At 39.4% G+C, this 10,392-nt stretch overlaps 1 protein-coding gene across 2 annotated transcripts in view; it reads left to right on the top strand.

Moving 5' to 3' along the window:
* Positions 1-8,218: 8,218 nt before the first annotated feature.
* SEPT7 (septin 7) overlaps positions 8,219-10,392 on the top strand; it is a 47,110-nt gene continuing 44,936 nt past the window's right edge. Inside the window, exon 1 of one of the 2 annotated variants that reach the window (XM_015559703.1) lies at positions 8,219-8,229. The gene's annotated coding sequence lies outside the window, so the exon portion shown is untranslated. The remainder of the gene's footprint in view (positions 8,230-10,392) is intronic. The other variant, XM_015559705.1, reaches the window with a different exon arrangement.

Raw genomic sequence — 10,392 nt, 5'->3', positions numbered from 1 at the left:
TCTCTCTAAAACCAATTTTTTTAAAACCACAAACATTTCTTCAGGTGAAGATTAAAAAAAACAACTCCCTTCCCTCAAAGCAAACAACAATCCGGACGCGCTCCCCTCGCTGCGGGACGGGGTGGGAGCACCCTGTTTCCCACCGGGGTTTTCCCCGCGCGAGGCGGGAACCGTGGCACCCAGGTGCCTGCTCCGTGACCGCAATAACGTCGTTGCGAGTTCATTGTCAGAGTTCAGCCCTAAGGTTTCTTTTGGTCTATTTTGGTAAAAGGGGAAGGGTGCCGAGTGCCCCTGAAAATCTAAATGAACGGGCAGTCTGGATTCAGAACATGTTACTTGTTTTACACATTGACATACACGCAGGTGACGCATGTGGTCCGCACCCCCGTCCCCCACCCCAACCCCCAGCTTATGAGCAAGTTGGGGAGGAAACGTTTTAGGCGTTAAATGCACAGATAGCGACGACATGAAATTTATGGAAGCCCGGTAGACGGAAGGCCGGTGCCTTCGGATATAAACGGCTACAAAGCTGGTTGCTGCTGCCTGGATCCCTTGTGCCTCCAAATAGCCGGGGACGGGGCGAAGGAGGCGGCAGGAAACGGTCCCCCACCCACCCAGCTGCCGGGTGGGGCCGGAGGAGGGCGCGGGCAGCGGGAAGTGAGCGTGGACGCCGCAGGGGTGGGCTCTCTGGTCACTTCGCGTCAGTCTGTGGGGACAACACGATGGAGCCTGGTTCTCTCTCTTTTCCCTCCTTTTTATTGAGAAGCCAGGTTCTTTCAGTAAAGTTATTAAAAATGTCACCTGTGCGGTTAGGTTTACAGAACTGAAGTTCATAACTGATAATAGAACTTCGTTTTGTGTTTGTCAAGTAGATTTTAATTTACAGAAAGGATATATATATATATACACACACACATATATATACACATATATATTTGTTATTTAGTTAAGAGTTTTTGGTTTCTGGTTTTCTCTTGCAGATAAGGTATTCAATAGTGTAACTACATGAAAGGTAGTGTTATCAATAGATTATATTTCAGAAGTTTGTTATAAAATTGGTTGTTTAGATTTATGGATTTTCCCGTAGAAATAATCTTAAATAAGTCCATGCCAGAACTTCTGAGCTAGTTTGAGATAAGGTTGGATCCTGACAGATCTTAAAGCAATTGTAGAGGGTTGACAACAACATAGGCGACCGCCCCCCCCCCAAAAAAAAACAACAACCACAAACAAAAAAAAACAGCTTGGGGAGGAGGAAGAGTTAGATCTGTGGTTTCCAAGGTCTCATGCATGGAGGTGGTCAGATGACAGGACCAGTCAGTGAAGACCATGGTAGAGCGCTTGGTTTCAGACTTCTTATAATTCGATGGTACACATATTCACAATGGGTATGCTCTACTCTGGGTTTTGCCAATGGAGTATTGTTACCTACTGAATTACAGTGGAGAACCACGTTTCACATTTTGAGCTAATAAGCCATGTTCAATTTTGACTAGAGATTGAAACATTTTATTTTAACATTTATGCATTTTACTAAATTTTAAGACAAAACTTTTGATATGTTTACTGTACTAAATTTGAATTGTAAATGATTTGAGATTAATTACACAATGAAAGTGATGTAGAAAAAAATGTGTTTTGCAGAGTAGAATTTTAAGGTAGCATGATTATAGGTTAGGCCTGTCCGAGGAGAGCATACTGCTAAATGTAGACTGTTGGTCTCTACAACAGTGTTTTGCAGACTGCAAGTTGAGACCTCTTAGTTGGTCTTGAAATCAATTTTGTGGATTTCTCCTAATGCTTTTTAAAAAGTAGGAGAGAGCCCTATCGGATTTGGCTCAGTGGATAGAGCGTCACCCGAAGGGTCCCAGGTTTGATTACAGTCAAGGGCATGTACCTGGGTTGCAGGCTCCTCCTTGGCCTGGTTGGGGCTCTTGCAGGAGGCAACCAGTCAGAACCCTTATCTCTAGGAACTTGAAAAACTCGTGTTCTTTTGAGAAACATTTATTTTCCCAGGCACCACTCTTTCTAAAAATCAGTGGAAAAAATATCCTTGGGTGAGGATTAACAACAAAAAGGTAGGAAAGAAATAGAAAATAGCAGTACATTAGTATAAATTTGGGGAGGATTAAATTCTGTTATATAAGTATTGTTTGGGATATTTCTTTTTTTATTAAGAATTACGGTAAAAATTTGTAAAAACACTCTGGGGGATAGTTGGATGTGCAGTATGTGCAAGGGGTTGGAAGTCTTGGTGTGAGGAGGAAAGCTTTAAATGGTATTAAGTCCATGTGGCTTTTTCTTACCTGGATTCGTTTGTGTGTGGATAGAGAGAGCTGAGGCTACTGCTTGAGAGGAGCTCATCTCAAAGCCAGATGGAGTTGGGTGATAGCCACTGCAGCATTGTAGGAAGTGGAGAAGAGAGGTCTTTCTTAATCATCTAGTGACTAGACTAGACACAGTTTGCCAATGGTCGGCAAACTGTGGTTCGGCAAACTGCGGCTCGCGAGGAAAGGATATAGCTATATAGCCTCTTGAGTGTGGCTGTTCCACAAAATACCGGCTCTTCCACAAAATACCGACTTCTGCGAATGGGCCACGAAGTTTCAATCGCACTGTACGTGCGCGCCCCCACGTGGTATTTTGTGGAAGAGCCACACTCAAGGGGCCAAAGAGCCGCATGTGGCTCATGAGCCACGGTTGGCCGACCACGGATCTAGTCCATAATTCTTCTTCCTAGAACTCCGACCACTTAATACGTAGTATTTTTCAAACTTGGGAATCAGAATCACCTAGGTAGCTTTTTTCTTAAATATATTTTTATTGAGTTTTTACAGAGAGGAAGGGAGAGAGATAGAGAGTTAGAAACGTCGATGAGAGAGAAACATCGATCAGCCGCCTCCTGCACATCCCCCACCGGGGATGTGCCGCAACCCAGGTACATGACCTTGACTGGAATCGAACCTGGGACCTTTCAGTCCACAGTCCGACGCTCTATCCACTGAGCCAAACCGGTTTCGGCAACCTAGGTAGCTTTTGTGTGTCTTTACATTTATCACTTAATTAGTGGACCTTTGTGAAACATGGTCAGTGATTATTGAACATACAACATTATAGTACTAGGTCAGTATTTTCCAAAGTATAATTGATGAACCTCACACAGGAGCGTCAGTCAGGGCCTCTTACATAAGTGCCCTATATAGGTGTACCATTTTTACTCTTTTAACATCGTATTTTTACTTACCTTTCCTATGTTTAGATACACAAATACTATTGTGTTAAAATCACCTACAGTTTTCAGTACGGTAACATGCTGTACGGGTGTATAACCTAGGAGATGGGCTAAACCATTTAGCCTAGGTGTGTAGTAGGCTATATATCATTTAGATTTGTGTAAGTGCACGGCAGAATTGCTTACCTCATTTCTCAGAACATACCCCATTGTTAAGTCGCGCGTAACTATATATGGATAGACTGTGATTTGTTTAACATGTCCCCTTCTGATAGATACTTATTCTCAACTAGAGGCCCAATGCATGAAATTCGTGCACTGGTAGGGTCCCTAGCTGCTGCTGGCTGCTAGCCTGGTACTCCCTCCCTTACCCTGCCCGGCCCTGCCCCCTGGTCAAACTCCCAGATAAACTCTTTTATTATTATTTCACAGAGTTTTTGAACTCTTGGACACAAGATACTATAATTAAAGCAGTAGTGTTGATGATACTGTAACTAGCTTAAGATTTCAACACTCACATTCACTCATTTAACAAATTTGTATCTTGTGCCTGCTGTGTGTCAGGCACTGGGGAAAGTGAGTTAAATGCTGTGACAGAAATAGAAGGCCTGGTGATTGATTAAGAACTTAGATTTTGGAGTTAGGCCTGGATTCACGTTCCTAAAACTTAACTGAACCTTGGAAAGATAACAGAATTTTTTCTTGTTTCCTTCTTTGTAAAAAAAAAAAAAAAAAAAAGGTAGGGCCCTGACTGGTTTGGCTCAGTGGATAGAGCATCGGTCTGCAGACTGAGGGGTCCCAGGTTCGATTCCAGTCAAGGGCATGTACCTTGGTTGAGAGCACATGTAGGGAGTGTGCAGGAGGCAGCTGATCGATGTTTCTCTCTCATCGATGTTTCTAACTCTCCCTTACCCTTCTCTGTAAAAAATCAAAATATATTTTTTTTAAAAAAGTAGGACCCCAAAGTTATTGGAAAATTAAATGAGATAATACATGGCAAGTTCTTAGCCTGGCTTATAACAAGCACTCAGATCTTAGCTTTAAAAAAGGTATTAGACTATTTGGCAATTAGCTACTTTTCTGTCTCCATTGTAAGTTTCTTAAACTCAAGGACTGTTTTGTTCACTTTAATATTTACTTACTAAATCATTTGTGATTTAATTTAAAGGTATGTATACAGTGGGAATAGTAGGAGAATGATACCTTTTCCAAAATGGAAAAGATGAATCTTAAAGTTGGGTAGAAGTTATTAGGCAGAGGAAAATTTTCACACTTATTCTAAGCTGTGAAATCATAGTGGTGTAGGTTATGAGATCTTGTGTGGTATGTTGAGGATTTTAAAAAAAATCTCTATTAAAGGGTTTTAAAAGATGAGGGGTAACGATGAGCAACATGATGATAATTCCAGTAGGGAAGATAGAGTACAAGGTGTGGCCAATGAAATAAGGAAGGTTAACGCAGCTGTCCTAGAACTAAAAAGTGATGAAGGACATCACTAGGGTGTTGGCAAAGGACATGGGGTATAGGGATGTTGGTGAGGTATGTGGTGTGTGAGGGGATGTAGGTAGTAGATAACGAACCCAGAAATGTTGGAGCTTTCTGGATGAAACTGGCCAGCTGAGGAAGGGTGTGGATGGGAGATTTACTTAAAAAAATAAAAGAGTATCATTTCTTGAGATAGGTGCTTTAAAACATGAAATTGATCCCTGGCCAGTGTGCTCAGTGGTTAGAGTGTTGGCCCATGCATGGGTTCGGTTTCTGGTCAAGGGCATGTACCTGCATATTCGCATATTTGGCGCATGTGGGAGGCAACTGTATCGATGTGCCTCTCTCCATCAATATTTCTCTCTCCCCAACTCCCTCCCTCCCATTCTCTCTAAAAATCAAAGGAAAAAATATCCTCCAATGAAGATGAACAAAAACTAACAACAACAACAAAAACACAGAGGAAATTTCGAGGTTAGGGAGATAGCTAAGTAGGCATGTCTGGTAGTCTCAGGATTAGGAGAAATCTTGGATGGAAAATAAACATTTTAAGATTATTATAAATTTATTCATTTGTGCTTTGAATTTTTATGTTTAGTAATTGAATCTGACGTATTGAACAAAAGCTATACTGGTAGTTTGGTCAGTACATTTGTTTGTTTGTTTTTTTATTTGGTTAATATTTGTGCTTTGGTGAGCAGAGTTGAAGGAAATTGGAATACAGTGATTTGTGTGAAACTCATGCATTCTTCAAAGTTAGATCAGAAGTCACCACTTTCTTGAGTAATACTAAAATGTTTACTTAAAATTTCTGCTGGTATATTCCACAGCAGCAGCTGTTTAAGGGTCATGCAGGTGTTTCTTTACACAATGACATTTTGTATCCTTATGTATTCAAATTGTTATTCAGATTGTTATTCAAGTTCTTTCTTTTTGAGGAATATTTTGGTACAGTTTTAGAGAATCTAAATACTTTCAGTGAAATCATTATTTGTTAAGAGGAGGCAAACTCTTTATAGTACTTTTATTCTAGTGCTTTCTGTTTATACTGTTATTTAAATGACCAGGGTACCACTTCATTTGTTAGCATTCTGGGATGTGAGGTGTTCTAAACAGGGAAACACTTTTCAGTAACTAATATACTGCCAACCACCAACATTTTAAACTATTTTTAATTTTAAAAAGTTTCATATATATGTATATATATATATTTAGTTCCTTTTATGATTAAACAAGTTAACCAGAAGGAATAAAAACCATTAAGTTATTTCAGTCGCTAAAAGTTAATTTGTGTTCTTTTTTAATTACTTAAAATTTTTTCATGGCTGTAATTAGAGGTATATTAGTGGTTAGTGGTTCTTAACCTTGGTCAGGCATTGGAAACACTTCTAATGCTTAACGCTTGGAGGCTCATTAATTCACAGGTATGAGGTGGGGGTTCAAAAAGTGTGCATATATCAGTATTTTAGTTAATTATGATGAGCCATCAGGATTGATAACCTCTGACATGAATTACATATTATGTGGTATTTGTAAAAGTACTCTGTAAACTCTTACATTTTATACAAAACCAAGATACTATTCACTTAATATTTACTGTGGTTTTTGGTGTATTAACTCATCTGAATTAAACATATGTATTAAATATATACATGGTGTTCCAGTGTTGATGCCCTAATTTGCCTAGCCATTTTTTATTTGCAGTTTCAATATTTTAGAATTTTAAGAATTATTTTATTTATTTATTTATTATTTTTTTTAATATATTTTATTGATTTTTTACAGAGAGGAAGGGAGAGAGAGAGAGAGTTAGAAACATCAATGAGAGAGAAACATCGATCAGCTGCCTCCTGCACACCCCCCACTGGGGAGGTGCCCGCAACCCAGGTACATGCCCTTGACTGGAATCGAACCTGGGACCTTTCAGTCCGCAGGCCGACGCTCTATCCACTGAGCCAAACCAGTTTCGGCAAAATTTTAAGAATTATTTTAAAGAGTATCTTCAAACCTCTTCTGCTCTCCCTAGTTATTTTCCTAGTTTAGTACATTAAACTTGTTTTAATTTCTGTTTCTTATATTACTGGAGAGAGATTTGTTATGTATAAACTGATTAGTTCCATATTTTCAGTAGAATATACTGAACTTCTTAAAATCAACATCAGGAATATTTTGTTTTATGCTGTGACTTATATAGTATAGAACTATTAAATAATGCAATATGATAGTCATTTTTGCTTTTTTAAACTATATGTACATTGCTTTTCACTTTTTTCTGTTCTGTGGATATATTTATCTTCTTCTGTCCCTGGAGTTTGTAACTATACAGTTTGCTGTTACAAATCTTTGTGTTTTACTTGCTTAGCTTTTATTGCTTGGTTCATTTCTGTATTGAAGCAGTGAGTTAGATTTCCATTTCTGTTTTCCAGTTGTATTCTGTATAGTTGATATGCTGGGTGAAAATGAAATAAAGTAGAAGTGATTAATATTTTATGGAGTATAAAATAATGTGCAAATAGAAAACCAAAATATGTAGTCATTGTATAATTTGCAAAGACCATGCTAGTACATACATGCTTAGAGGACAAATTGTAGTCTTCTATTTTTTACTAGAGGCCCAGTGCACAAATTCATGCATGAATTCATGGGTGGGGTCCCTTGGCCTGGCTGGTGATCGGGCCATCTTGCCCAGTCTCAATCAGGGCCAATGGGGGCCAGCCGGCCAGAGAGGGACCGTGGGAAGGCTCCAGGGCGTGTCCAGCCCTCTCACCCAGTCCTGATCAGCCAGACCCCAGCAGCAAGCTAACCTACCAGTTGGAGCGTCTGCCCGCCTGGTGGTCAGTGCACATCATAGCGACTGGTCGAGCAGTTGACTGGCATATTGTACTTTTATTATATAGGCTATTTATTGATTGATTTATCATGAGAGAGAAATAGGTTGTTCCACTTATTTTTTTATCATCTTTTTAAAAATAATTATTTAATGTTGAAAGTATTACATATGTCCCCTCCCCCGTTGACCCCTTCCAACCCTCCTCACCCCATCCAGGCCTTCAGCACCCTATTGTCTGTGACCATGGATTATGCATATTGTTCCACTTATTTATGAGTTCATTTTTTGGTTCTTGTATATGCCCTGACCAGGAATTGAACCTGCAACCTTGGCATATCAGGTATGATGCTCTAACCAACTGAGCTACACAGCCAGGAACTTGTCTTTTAGTTTTCTCGTTGCTGGAAAGGGTGAATCTAGTAGTTAACATCTCTCTAGCTTAAGTTTGGAAACTTGAGAACTTGGCAGAAAGGATGGAACTAGTGATCCTAGATAGAAATATACATGGTTCTGTTTTGGATTTTATAATAGAATATAAAAGTTGGTCTCATACAGAACAACTAGGAGTTACATTTTGAGAGGAGGGTTCATTCAGCTGTGAGCCAAAAAGATAAAACTAGAATGACTTAGCTGGCAAGCAGACTCACCAAAAGTAGTTAAGTTTGTGTTTGACCATGGTGCTGTGCTGTTAGAAAGATAATTATATAGATATTGTTTCTTTGTTTTCTTTTTTTAATCCTCATTGGAGGATACTTTTTCCATTGATTTCTAGAAAGTGGAAGGGAGGGAGGAGGGGCAGAGAGAGAGAGAGAGAGAAACATCCATGTGAAAGAGACACATCGATTGGTTGCCTTCCACATTTGCCCCCACCCTTGACCTTGAATTGAATCTGAGACTCTTTAATTCATAGGTGGACACTCTAACCACTGATCACCCCAGCCAGGGCCTTTTTTTTTTTTTAAATTTTGGAGCTAGTTTAGACTTGCTTAAAACTTGCAACCCCTATCTTTATGAAAGTTAAGTATTTTGATCAACATGGAGGAAATGAAGAAGTAATACCATAAACTTGCAAATATGCCATGTTGTATGAAATCAGTGTTATATGGAATAAACTGGCCTGGAATAAGGGAATAAGAGGAGTTTTATGCTTGATGGAAACTTTTATTTGAATCTGTGTTAGATGATTTGAAGGGTGAGTGTTCTATATCTAGCTACTCACTAGTGCATTCCATTTAACAAATTAGAATCTAACCAAGATGAACAAAGGACTGTCTTTCCTATTGAGTAGTTTCCTCATTGGTCTCATTGCTTCCAGTCTCTTCCCACTTCATTTAATAAGTCTTTGTAAGATTATTGTACCCCAAATACTACTATAATTGTCCAATTATAGAACTTTAATATTTTTCTATTTATAGTATAGGCTTCTAAAGATTCTTATTAAAAATACTGTTTTTCCGGCCCTATCAGCAAGAGTCTACTTGTCACCCAGCCTGCGTGGCTCAGTGGTTCAGGGTCAACCTATGAACCAGGAAAAGATTTTACTCTGTTTCTAGGCTGAGGCCCAGGTAACTTTTTTATAAAGCTCCTCAGATACTTTTGATTACAACCAGGATTGGGAATCACTTATCTGCAAAGAAGAGAGACCTTAATAATTGCACATTGTACTTTACTCTTTGTGAAGTGGTAAATATTTCATTCATGTATACTAGTATACATACATATGTATATGTGTGAAAATATTATATGTATATCTTACAATAACCTCATAAAGACATTATCCCAATCTAAGGCTCAGAAAGGTTATGTAATTTACTCACCAGAGCATAGCTCTAAGTTAGAGCAGATACTGGTATTCATATTTCTTATTAAAATATACTAATGGATTCGTCCACCTGGCCTGCGGGGATCGCACCAAAACCGGAAGCCGGACATCCCCTGAGGGATGTAGCAGTGTGCCAAGCAGCAGGCGGCAAGGGAGGAGCCAGAACTGGGGCCAGGTGCCATGCCACTTGCACTCATCCTGGCCCGCTGTGCCTGCTGCCGCCACTCGGTAATACTGCTGCAGAGTCGTGAGAGGCTCCTCCGTCACAGCTGCGCTCACCAGCTGTGAGCCTGGCTTCTGGCTGAGCAGTGCTCCCCCTATGGGAGCTCACTGACCACCAGGGGGCAGCTTCTACGTTGAGTGTCTGCCCCCTGGTGGTCAGTGCATGTCATAGCGACTGGCTGTTCTGCTGTTTGGTCAATTTGCATATTAGCCTTTTATTATATAGGATAGTTTTTAAAAATCCCTCTCTGAGTCTTTTGTAGAGATTTGGTCTTTCCATTCCCTTTAACAATATTTGTGGCAGGGGGTTATATGCTTCTAACCATCATTGTTACTTCCCTGTGAACTTTGTTTTGTACATATCCCTGCTGAAACCAAGAAGTGCATATCTTGTGATCTTAAAATTACAGATCAGAATACATCTATCTTTTGTCTCATTCTACTTGCTATAAGTCTGTTAATGAGATCTAGAGTTAAATTACCTTTTAGGGTAGCTATTGATTTATGGAGCATAGCTTTAGCTAAGATGTTCCTGCTTTTTCCTTTCATGCTGCTATTGGTTTAACTTCTTCACTTTTTTTTATTGTGGTAACTAGAGCAACTTGTTGATTGAATGGCTGAAAATGTGCTTTCACCTTCTTTTGTAGTCTGATCTTAACTGAAAGTTTGTCTTTCAAATTCTGGTTTGGGTTGGGGAAAAATGTAATGGTTTAGATCCACATATTTCTATGTTAAAATTTAATTTGAGTTCTGAGTGTCTCATATAAAGTTTTTGTTACCTTTCTCAGGTTTTTTTTTTAA

This window comes from Myotis davidii, unplaced genomic scaffold (genome assembly GCF_000327345.1).
Source record: "Myotis davidii unplaced genomic scaffold, ASM32734v1 scaffold573, whole genome shotgun sequence".
In the NCBI taxonomy this organism is placed as follows: domain Eukaryota; kingdom Metazoa; phylum Chordata; class Mammalia; order Chiroptera; family Vespertilionidae; genus Myotis; species Myotis davidii.
The sequence above is the reverse complement of the archived record's forward strand: the minus strand, read 5'-3'. Positions and strand labels throughout refer to the sequence as shown.